Raw genomic sequence first — 9,990 nt, 5'->3', positions numbered from 1 at the left:
AATTGGTTGCATGTCCTCATGCAACTTGACATGGCTAATGAAAGGAAATGTAGCATGGTGAGGGAATTTTCCAAAATATTCAAGTTAGCATATAAGGAATTGCATGATTAAAGATTAGAAAACAACATACCTCTACTTACCCAAGAATGATGAACTATGCAATAGGAATGTAGCTGCTGCTGTGGTTGGATCAGGAAAATGTGACTGATGTAACTGGATCCTGGGAAATGAAGGAATCTGAACTGCTGATGCTGAATCATGGAAAAGATAAATGCTGAAAGTGGAACTGTGGTACTCTCATAGATCAAAATGCATGCTGCTGTAACTGCTGAGGGAGTTGTGAAAAAGTGTATAGTCTTCACCCGCTACAAACCCGATGGTACAATTCTAAACATGCGAATGAATGTGTCGATGTCGAGCATGAATAGAAATCATTGGATTACCGGCCATTGATGTATGCCGTTAACCAATGCGAGGCAACTCACCATTGATGTCAATGAGTGCCAAGGTACCCGGGTACATCTTGCAAAGTGCAAATGGATGTGTCGAGGTCGAGCCACTTGCAAGATTTGAAGATCAAGGGACATTTATGTATTCCCATGATCGCCAGCGAGAGAACTTGCCATTAAGGCATGCAAGTCTTAAGGTACCCAAAAGGAACTCTAGTCTATTTCCCAGATAAGGTGCTGATGTCGATGGGGCAAGACTTGTTGAAAGGTGGGCCTTAAGGAATCCCACATCAGTCAACGCGAGTTTGTACAAAAAGATTTGGTAGGACTATAAATGGAAAGAACTCATAGACAAGCAGTGTGGATCAGCATGGCTAGGAAATCAAGGTAATGTAATCATGGAAAGGGAATGATTTTTATTCAGAAAGCAAACTAGAAGGCAAAACTAAACTGAAAAGGATAAAGGGATGTATGTGATTCAGAAAAATAGGCGTGCATGAAGACGTGAAAGATAAGGAAATGGAAGATGGGCTGCAACACAAGGATGGTCTAGGCGTTTGGAAGGAAAAAGGGGAGTAATCATGACGCAAAAAGATGTTTGTGTAGTGGAAAATGTCATGATATGTGCAGTGAAGAATTAGTTCCTTCAAGCATCTAATGATTCATGTTTCATTGTGATTTCGAAAAATCACTTTTGCATGAGATTATCTTCCACTCTGAGCACCATCCTTGCATAAAAATTGTCACCTTTGTATTCCATCTCCATCGATCATTCCTGTATAAATTGACTTCAAAAACAAATTAGCTCATTCTCAAGAATTTATGAAATGTCCATTTTTTTAATTATGTTCCGAAATTACTCTAATTGTGGATGAAAAAGGTGTCACATCGTAATGTTGAGCTTTCTGCATAAGCTTCTCATTGACGTACACATAACACCAATCTCATTTCACTTGTTAGTATATGCATCCTAACTCTTGCCCACAAATTCACAAAAAAATCCAACATACTTTGATTTCCCCCCAACTAGAAATATTGCATGTCCCCATGCAATGTACTCATTGATTGTGCAATACTTTTTCAAAATGTTTTTAGTGGTTTGCAGGAAAATTGATTTAAAACATTTGAAAAGGTTGTTGTATTTCTGAGTGAACAAGTAGTTAGTTTATGAATGAATGAGGGCAATTGATTTTGATTTTTTTTTTTGAATGAAATAATAAACCTATATTTTGAAGCGAATGAAAGAGTTTTAAGACAATGGAAAATTATTTGAAAATGAAAGTGTTACAGTATATAATGATTAGACTATTGGGAATCTTAACATCTAACGGCCTGCTGCAATATTTTCCAATGAACAATACAACAAAACTGAGGAATATCCCAAAACTAATTTTTGGATGTTTCACACAAATTAACATATCCCTCTGTTAATCCAGATCAGTTTTGAACTGGTGCCTACCGAGCATGTCCAAAATAATTCGTAACCAATCCCATAACAGCAAACGTCATAGCCATCATAATTTGCTTTAGATCATTTTCCATATTTCTCATATTTGCTAGTGACTGTGCATAGAAAATTATTGCCAACCACGATCCAAGTTTGTACCGAAGCATCACCCCTGCAACTCCGCACATGATGGCGAGGAAACTGGAGTAATCAGCCGGTAGATCCTGTGAAATGGCAGGCGGCGTGTAGGGCTTGGCCATTGAAGGCTGTCTCGGATCTGAATGAGTAGTCGACATCGTTCTTCGATTCAATCGACTGTGATCTGTTTTCTCTGGATAACACGCTTACAGATTGTTCCGTTCGCGGGGAAGCACATAATTTGGGGGTGGACAGTTGAGTGGCAACATTTTGACAAGAATCAACCTTTGGATACACCCATCCAAGACTTGGATGCCATATTAGAGAGATCAGCTCAGAGGTCGAGCAGTGATGGTAGCACCATTCGGAGGCATCAACAATTTGAATCTCAATCTCAAGATTTTGTGGTACAAGAGAAGTCTTCGACTAAGCGCTCTCATCAGAGTGTAAATTGGTCCCATTGCATTAGATGGTGCCGCAATAATAGTGGTCAGTGTTCTCATAAGGTAAAGCCAGGTTCTTCCTATTTTGAAAAGCATATTCCAAGTTCAGTTGGGCATGGTGGAAAGATTAGCGATAGACACGTCTCATCAGAAATTTTGAACAGGCTTTTGAGAAATATAGGTTCAGGAAAAGACAGGATCCATTTGTGTCAGGCTATAGATCTATTGCGTGAATTCATGAATGTTAGTCTTTATCGATCAAATTCTAAAGCCAGAATCCTGGATTGGATAATTGAAGAGGTGTCAAAAGATCCAAAAGCTGCAAAAGCTTTGTTGGAAATTGTTTGAAAAGGAAAAACTCGGGAAACATCTGAGCATTGAAGAAGGACAAAATAGTTTCACAACAATAGTTACATGGGTTCCTGAGATAAAGGTGGAATTTCCTATTGATGCATCAATAGATGATGGAAGACTAAAAGAAAGTAGAGAGAATGGGACACTTGATCATGGGATAGTTGGCAATTGTGCTGCTCATGTTGGTCACATGCTGAGATGTAAGCTTTGTGGAGAGGAATTTTCTGATTCCCAGGCTCTTGGATGCCATTATCAAGCTGAACATATGGTTACCAGCTCAAACAAAACCTCGATTTCTTGGGGGAAATTGGTTCTACCTCGACCAAAGGCCACAAAATAAGAAATTAGAAACAACAGGTCAAACCCAAAGGCCGCTTTCACTATATCAAAGGAAAATCATTTATGGTAACGCGATTCACAAATGATGAAGGAAAAAAAAACAGTTAATAGAGAGATTCCTAATCAACAGTACCACCTTCATTCTCAATGCAGACATTTAGCACTCGAATCGGGAAAACCAGGCAATAAGAGTCAACGAGGTAATGTAGGCAAAGGGTTTCACATACCTGTAGACAAATGAACCCATGACGCGATCAGGGCTTGCATCTCGTCACACCTGACCAGTCCCTCTTTTCGGTTAACACAAAGAAAAATGGAGATTAGCATCCGAAACATATTCTACAGCTCAATTGGAAGCAAATAAACCCAAGAACTCAAGGCAGTAAAAGAAGCTGTGTTAATCAGAAGCGATGACCATTTAATGCAGAGTATCTGCCACACCAACTTTTACAGGATCATCATTCTTTTTGGGGATGGTCTCAGATCTCCTGAACTGTGGTAATGTAAACCTTCTCGGCAATAATGGGTGAGATCTGATCTTCCGTTCAATGCTGCAGTGGAAACTTGTTTGATCTCATGGTGAGATCGCGCCTTCATTGGACGACTACCCTCCATAAGTATCAATAATAATCTTCCGACCGGTGAGGCCTGCATCTCCATGAGGCCCTTCGATCATGAATCGACCAGACGGGTTCAAGTGGAATATGGTATTCTCATCCAGGTACTTCTCCGGAATCACCGGCTTTATCACATGTTCCTTCAAATCTGCAGCAATCTGGTCATTGGGCACTGTCTCATCGTGCTGAGTGGAGATGGTGCCATTCTTTCTGACCTCGGTGAGATTCACTCCCAGCTTGGTAGCCAGCACATGAGTCAGGGGCATCAGCTCAGGGGTCTCATCAGTTGCATATCCAAACATGTGACCCTGGTCACCAGCTCCAATCTCCTCAGGCCTCTTGGTAAAGTGTCCATGAACTCCCTGGGCAATGTCAGGGCTCTGCTGTTCAATATTAACCAGCACTTTGCAGTGATCAGCATCAAGACCCACATCGTCAGAAATGAAACCAATCTCCCTGCAGGTCTTGCGAACAATCTGCTCATAGTCGACATCGGCCTTGGTGGTGATTTCACCAAAAACCATGACCATGTTCGTTTTAGTGCAAGTCTTGCATGCTCACCTTACGGTCGGGGTTCTGGGTGAGGCATGCATCCAACACTGCATCAGAAATCTGGTCACAGAGTTTGTCTGGGTGTCCCTCATTTACGGACTCCGATGTGAACAAGAAGGTCTCCATCTGGGCTGAAGTGAGCAGAGCAAACAACACGACAAATCAGAGAATGCAAATTTTAAAGTGACAAATTTTTACCCTAGGACATTGTCGACAGAAGCACCCTCCAGCAATGCAAACTTTCCTTCAAGGACATCAGTGCTGAGGTGATTGAGTGCATCTGCCTCAGACTCTAGCGCCATTACTTTTATATGAATTGTTTTATTTATGAGTGCGCTGGTTGACTTCTTCTTCTTTTTATTTTTTATTTTTTTTTATTTGATTTGTTTTTAATTTTTATTTTTATTTTTAATTTTTATGATTAAAAGTCTAAAAAAAATGAAATTAATCCTATTTTTAAAATCAAATATGGTAATCCTATCTGTAAAAACAAACATGGTTAGTGTTATTTTTTTTTAATTTTTATTTTTAATTAATGAAAAACTAAAATCTAGAAAAAAAAATAATTTTACAAATGGACACAATGATTGGCAGAATGAAATATGTTTTTGATCAAGCATATTGCAAAACATTTATTTATTCTTGAAATTAGTCTAAATCATCCCTATTTTCTGATCCTCGAGATCGTACAAAGACGCAGGAGGAGAGCATACTTATTCTAGGTAAAAACAAAACTGAAAATGAAAGCAAAAACTAAAACTGAAAGCCTACCTACTCTATACTAGTTAGAATTTACAATTTAGTTACGTGTAGTTAAACTTCCAATGAAGCCATTCACGTAACAGTGACAACAATAGACTCAGTAGCAAGTTTTCAAATGATGGATGAAAATATTTGACAGTGAATGAGTCTAGTTGCTGTAACTGCAAATCAACTAAAAAATAAAAAGATGAATCTAATCTAGTACTTACTTGGAACCATTGTTTGATAAAGCTTTGATAAGCACAGTTTCTCTCACTCAGATCATGTTGTAACTCCTGTTCTTCTTCTCTGATCTGCTGCTCTTCTTCTTCGATCTCCTGTTCGAATGATTGTTCGCCATCAGATACGCATGATTCTTCAGATGCTGAGTCTTCATTTATTTCTTGGGGAGTAGTTGAACCTTTAATTCTTGTCAAGATCTCCTCTTCCAAGGAAGAAGAGATCCCGACTTCTGCTAGGATCTGAGTGAGTAGTTCCAAGCTAAAACTCATTGTTAAGTCATGTTGAAAAAAACAAAAAAAATCAGCACACTAAAAATTGAATTAAAAACAAAAGGACCACAGAAATAATCTTGAATTCAATACTAAATTAAACCCTCTTACAAGGGCTGCTCATTAATTGAGTAATCGAATGCTTCAGTTATAACCATGAACCATGAATTCATAAAACATTCTTCACAGTTGCGAAAATCAAACACACTTGCAGAAATTGAAATTCACACTTGCATAAATGTAAACACACCCTACATGCCCTGATCCATAAGAGGTTGAGCCCGTTACGTATCTCGAATGCGATGTGTAGGATGTTCCCCACGTCTTACCGCCTTAACACCTTGGAGTTAGGAACATGTCTAAACACACTTGCATGAATAATCAAACTAAACTTCAATCCATCGTGCCTCCCCGGCAACGACGCCAAAATGTTGGGTGAAAATAATTCTGTTGTAGTACTTACCCAACTATTTAATTTGTCAATCCGAGGTTCGTAGACTTACAAGACACATGCACTATATATGCAGGACTGATGTGGAACTAATCTAATCTAATCTAAATTACTGAAATCAAATTAATCTAGAAAAGAATTGAAGTACTAACTAGGAAAGCAGGAAATTGCATAAAGGAAAAGCAATACAACATGTGAAGAATTGAATGACAAACAACATATGTGAGCTTACAACAATAAAACTATGTCAAATTATATTACAAGAACCAGGTTACAAATCATGAAAGCATAAAAATGAAAAACTAAGAATTCCTTTTCCATTATTCTTTTTTTTTTTTAGAATGAAGAGAGAGCACTCTCTTATATACATGAGGAAGATAACCTTCTCATAATTACATATCCAATATTCTCTCAAGCACTCTCAACTAATTTCCCATTATTACAAGATATGATCCCACAAATCTCTCAAGCATTGTTAACTACTTTCCCATTATTACAAAATATGATCCCTTTGAATCCCCCACAAATCTCTCACATATCTTGGATAAGATATGCCAAACAAATCCTCCATGATTTTCTCCTAATTATCTCCTTAATATGGTGGAGGAGATATGGATAAGATATGCCAACCAAATCCTCCATGATTTTCTCCTTAGGAATTGGATAAGATATGCCTCCATGATTTTCTCCTTAGGAATTGGATAAGATATGTCTCTATGATTTTCTCCTTAGGAAAAGGCTTGCATAATTATCTCCTTGATATGGTGGAGGAGATATTAATTCTTCACATATTTCCTACACATCACAAAACTCACATATTCTTGAGAGATATATAAAAATATGTAAATTTTCTAATAATTAATCATAAATTCACTTATAATACAAAAATGAATAAAATGGAAAATAAGAAGGTGAAACCCAAATGTATGTATGAAAATGATATGATAAAAGGTTAATGGGATGATGAAATGTAAGGAATAGTGAAGAAAAAGGTGGATGAAAATATGACATTTATGAGTCCCAACACCTACCATAAGGAGTCAAGAGGTGAATGGACCGAGGCCGAAGAGCCCTAAATTAGCCAAATTCATTCCTAAAATAAGCCTAAGGAGTTCAAATGCACCTAGTGGATGTTAAAAAGGCGGTTTTGGTTCAGTGAAGGGATATAAGAGATTTTGGTTTTTGTATGCAGATTCTGGAGGTTAGAGGCTTTTTTTGTTTTCAGTGTAACAGGAGCATCCAGAGTCGGAATTGGGAACCGTGATAGGAATTGGAAAGCTAGTTTAGAGAGCTATCCTTTGACAGTGACCAGAAGTTCCTGCATGCACATTCATTTTGGTCAAATCTTTGTGTAATCGACCTCTTCTATTTCAATCCTAATAAATCGGTCACCCATGTTGTAAGCGGACCCGAAGACATAGTCCATCAGGGACGAACTCCGTAATCAACTTTGCTATCTGGTATCACTGTGTTTTTACTATTTTCACGTCTATTATGCATCTTGCTTATGTTTAATAAGCTATTGTAAAGTCTTTCTTCTCAAGTAGTTCTCTCAATTTCCTCACTTTTAGCTAACATTCAATTCATTAATGGCTAATCAATTCTACATCAGTTTTAACATATGATCATTTTAGATCATATAATTTGGTATCAGAGTAGGTTGCGTTTGTAGAATTTTCCATTGAATGTTAACTAGGTCAAAGTCGCAATGAGGAGAAGGAATCCTTGAGCAGATTGATCCAAAGATTGGAAAGCGACGAGTCGTTCATAAGTCGACCATGACAGGATCTGATGCAAGTGAAAACACTAAAACTAAGATGAGTGATGAACAGTTTCAGTAAGAATTCTTGACTATGTAGCAGATGTTGGGAGAACTCTATGAAGACAAGAAGGTGAGAGATGCAACTTTTTCTTCAAAGACATTGAAGAAGGACAAAGGTAAAGGCAAGGCTGATAAACCACCTTCACCTCCATCATCTCCATCATCATCATCTTCTTCTTCTTCCAATGCAGAATCTGAAACAGAAAAGAAACCTAAGAAAACATCTCTTTTGAAACTTGATGTAAAATTTGAATTACCTATTTATGATGGAAAAATGAATCCTGAAAATCTAGATAAATGGATTAAGCAGTTACAAGTGTATTGTTGTATTTAGAAAATTTCTAACGATAAAACAAAAATTTAGTTAGCTACACATAAAATGGGGGGAACAACTTTAATCTGGTGGGAAAGTAAAACTGAGATAGATGTAAAGTGTAAAGGAAAAGTCATCTCTTCATGGTCTAAGTTTTTAAAAGCTCTTAGGAAACAATTCTATCCTTTAGGATACATGTAGCAAGCTGTTATTGATTGGAAGCATCCGAGGCAAGGTAAAGGGAAGAGTGTTCAGGAGTTTACTCAAGAGTTAAGAAAGAAAGCATTGGCACTTGGTATTTCATTGGATACACGCGAAACTTTGTTAAAATATGTCGGAAATTTACATTCATATTTGCAACATAATTTATTGATGTTTAATCCTGATGATTTTGATGAAGTGTGTGTTCAGGCCATACATATAGAATCAGGTGGCAGAACATTCAAGTTTTCATCACAGTCATCCAAAGAGTTGGAAGTCAAATATTCCAATGACAGTAAGGGGAAGAAAAATTTGAAGAGAAAGAAATCAGTGATAACTCAGAAGGAAAGACCTACTTGTTCTCATTGCCAGAGAATCAGTCATGATGAATCTAAGTGTTGGAAACTTCATCGAGAAATCAAGCCCAAAAAGTTGCTTAAGGAGAAGGATGAAAAGAAGGCAATTGCAGTAGTTCAACAAGATCTAGGTTCAGATTCAGGTGATGAAAGGAGGATAACCACCATGGTTACGATAGGTAAAACTTTTGACACTGGTTCAAGTTCAAAAATTGTTGCATCTTCATCAAATATAAATCCTTAAGATGGGGATAAAAGAGTTGAATTTTTTAACATAAGGATAACTTATAAGCATACAAAGATAGATACAATGTTTGATAGTGGATCACATGTGAATTTAATATCTGAATATTTAGTTAAAATTTTGGGTTTGGAAACATGGAATCGTCCAAGACCTTACCCATTAGGATGGCTAAATAAATCAACTCAGATAAAAGTCATCAAACAGTGTCGCTTAAGATTTTCCATTGCAACTAATTACATTGATGAAGCGGAATTAGATGTGGTTCCAGTAGACATATGTGGAGTTGTCTTAGGAAGTCCTTATCTTTATGATCGTGATGTAGTATTTTACAGGAGAGAGCATAAATATCACCTTAAGAAAGATGGGGTTGAATTTATTGTCAGGGCACATCAAAACAAAAATCACTTGAATTTAGTTAATGCTAATCAGATGAAGCGATTAATAAGTTCAAATAAAAGATTTGTAATCATGTGTGTAAAGGAACAACATAACAATCAACATGATGCTTGTTTAGGTTGTGAGTCTTATCTTAAAGTTAGTTTGATTAAAGAGATAGAAACTATTCCAATTTTATGTAAAATCAAACATCTTACTCATAAGCAGGGAATACAACATGAATTATAGTTTGTGCCTAAAGCTCCTCTTCCTAATGTCAGAATGAATCAATTCAGTTCAAGTTTGGAAATTAACAGTTACAGGGATACAGGTCAATATTGGGGAAAGTCAGTGTTCAATTTCTCTTGTATTGTGTCACCATTTCATGTTTCGAATAGTTTGGAAACCTCTTTTTAAGTGGAGAGGAAGCTTATTTGTTTTCATGTCAAAGCATTTTCTAAAGCAGTGTCAAAGTGTCTAAGGGAAACTTATGCATAAAGGGAAAGTGCTAATCAATGGAAACATCATTTAATAAATGAAGGAAAAGTGATTCAAACAAATCAACAACTAATTCAATACTTTCAAAGACAAACTAAGTTGCAACAATTTTCACCTTACAGTTTGATGGGTTCATTG

At 36.9% G+C, this 9,990-nt stretch overlaps 1 pseudogene; it reads right to left on the bottom strand.

Moving 5' to 3' along the window:
- Positions 1 to 3,774: 3,774 nt before the first annotated feature.
- On the bottom strand, positions 3,775 to 4,505 carry LOC149161120 (S-adenosylmethionine synthase 2-like; annotated as a pseudogene).
- Between the last annotated feature and the right edge of the window lie 5,485 nt (positions 4,506 to 9,990).

The sequence above is a fragment of the Pinus tabuliformis genome, chromosome 5_2 (genome assembly GCF_031772625.1).
Source record: "Pinus tabuliformis cultivar Carrire ecotype Pingquan chromosome 5_2, CPIR1, whole genome shotgun sequence".
Classification (NCBI taxonomy): domain Eukaryota; kingdom Viridiplantae; phylum Streptophyta; class Pinopsida; order Pinales; family Pinaceae; genus Pinus; species Pinus tabuliformis.
This window is presented reverse-complemented; position numbering and strand designations above follow the sequence as displayed.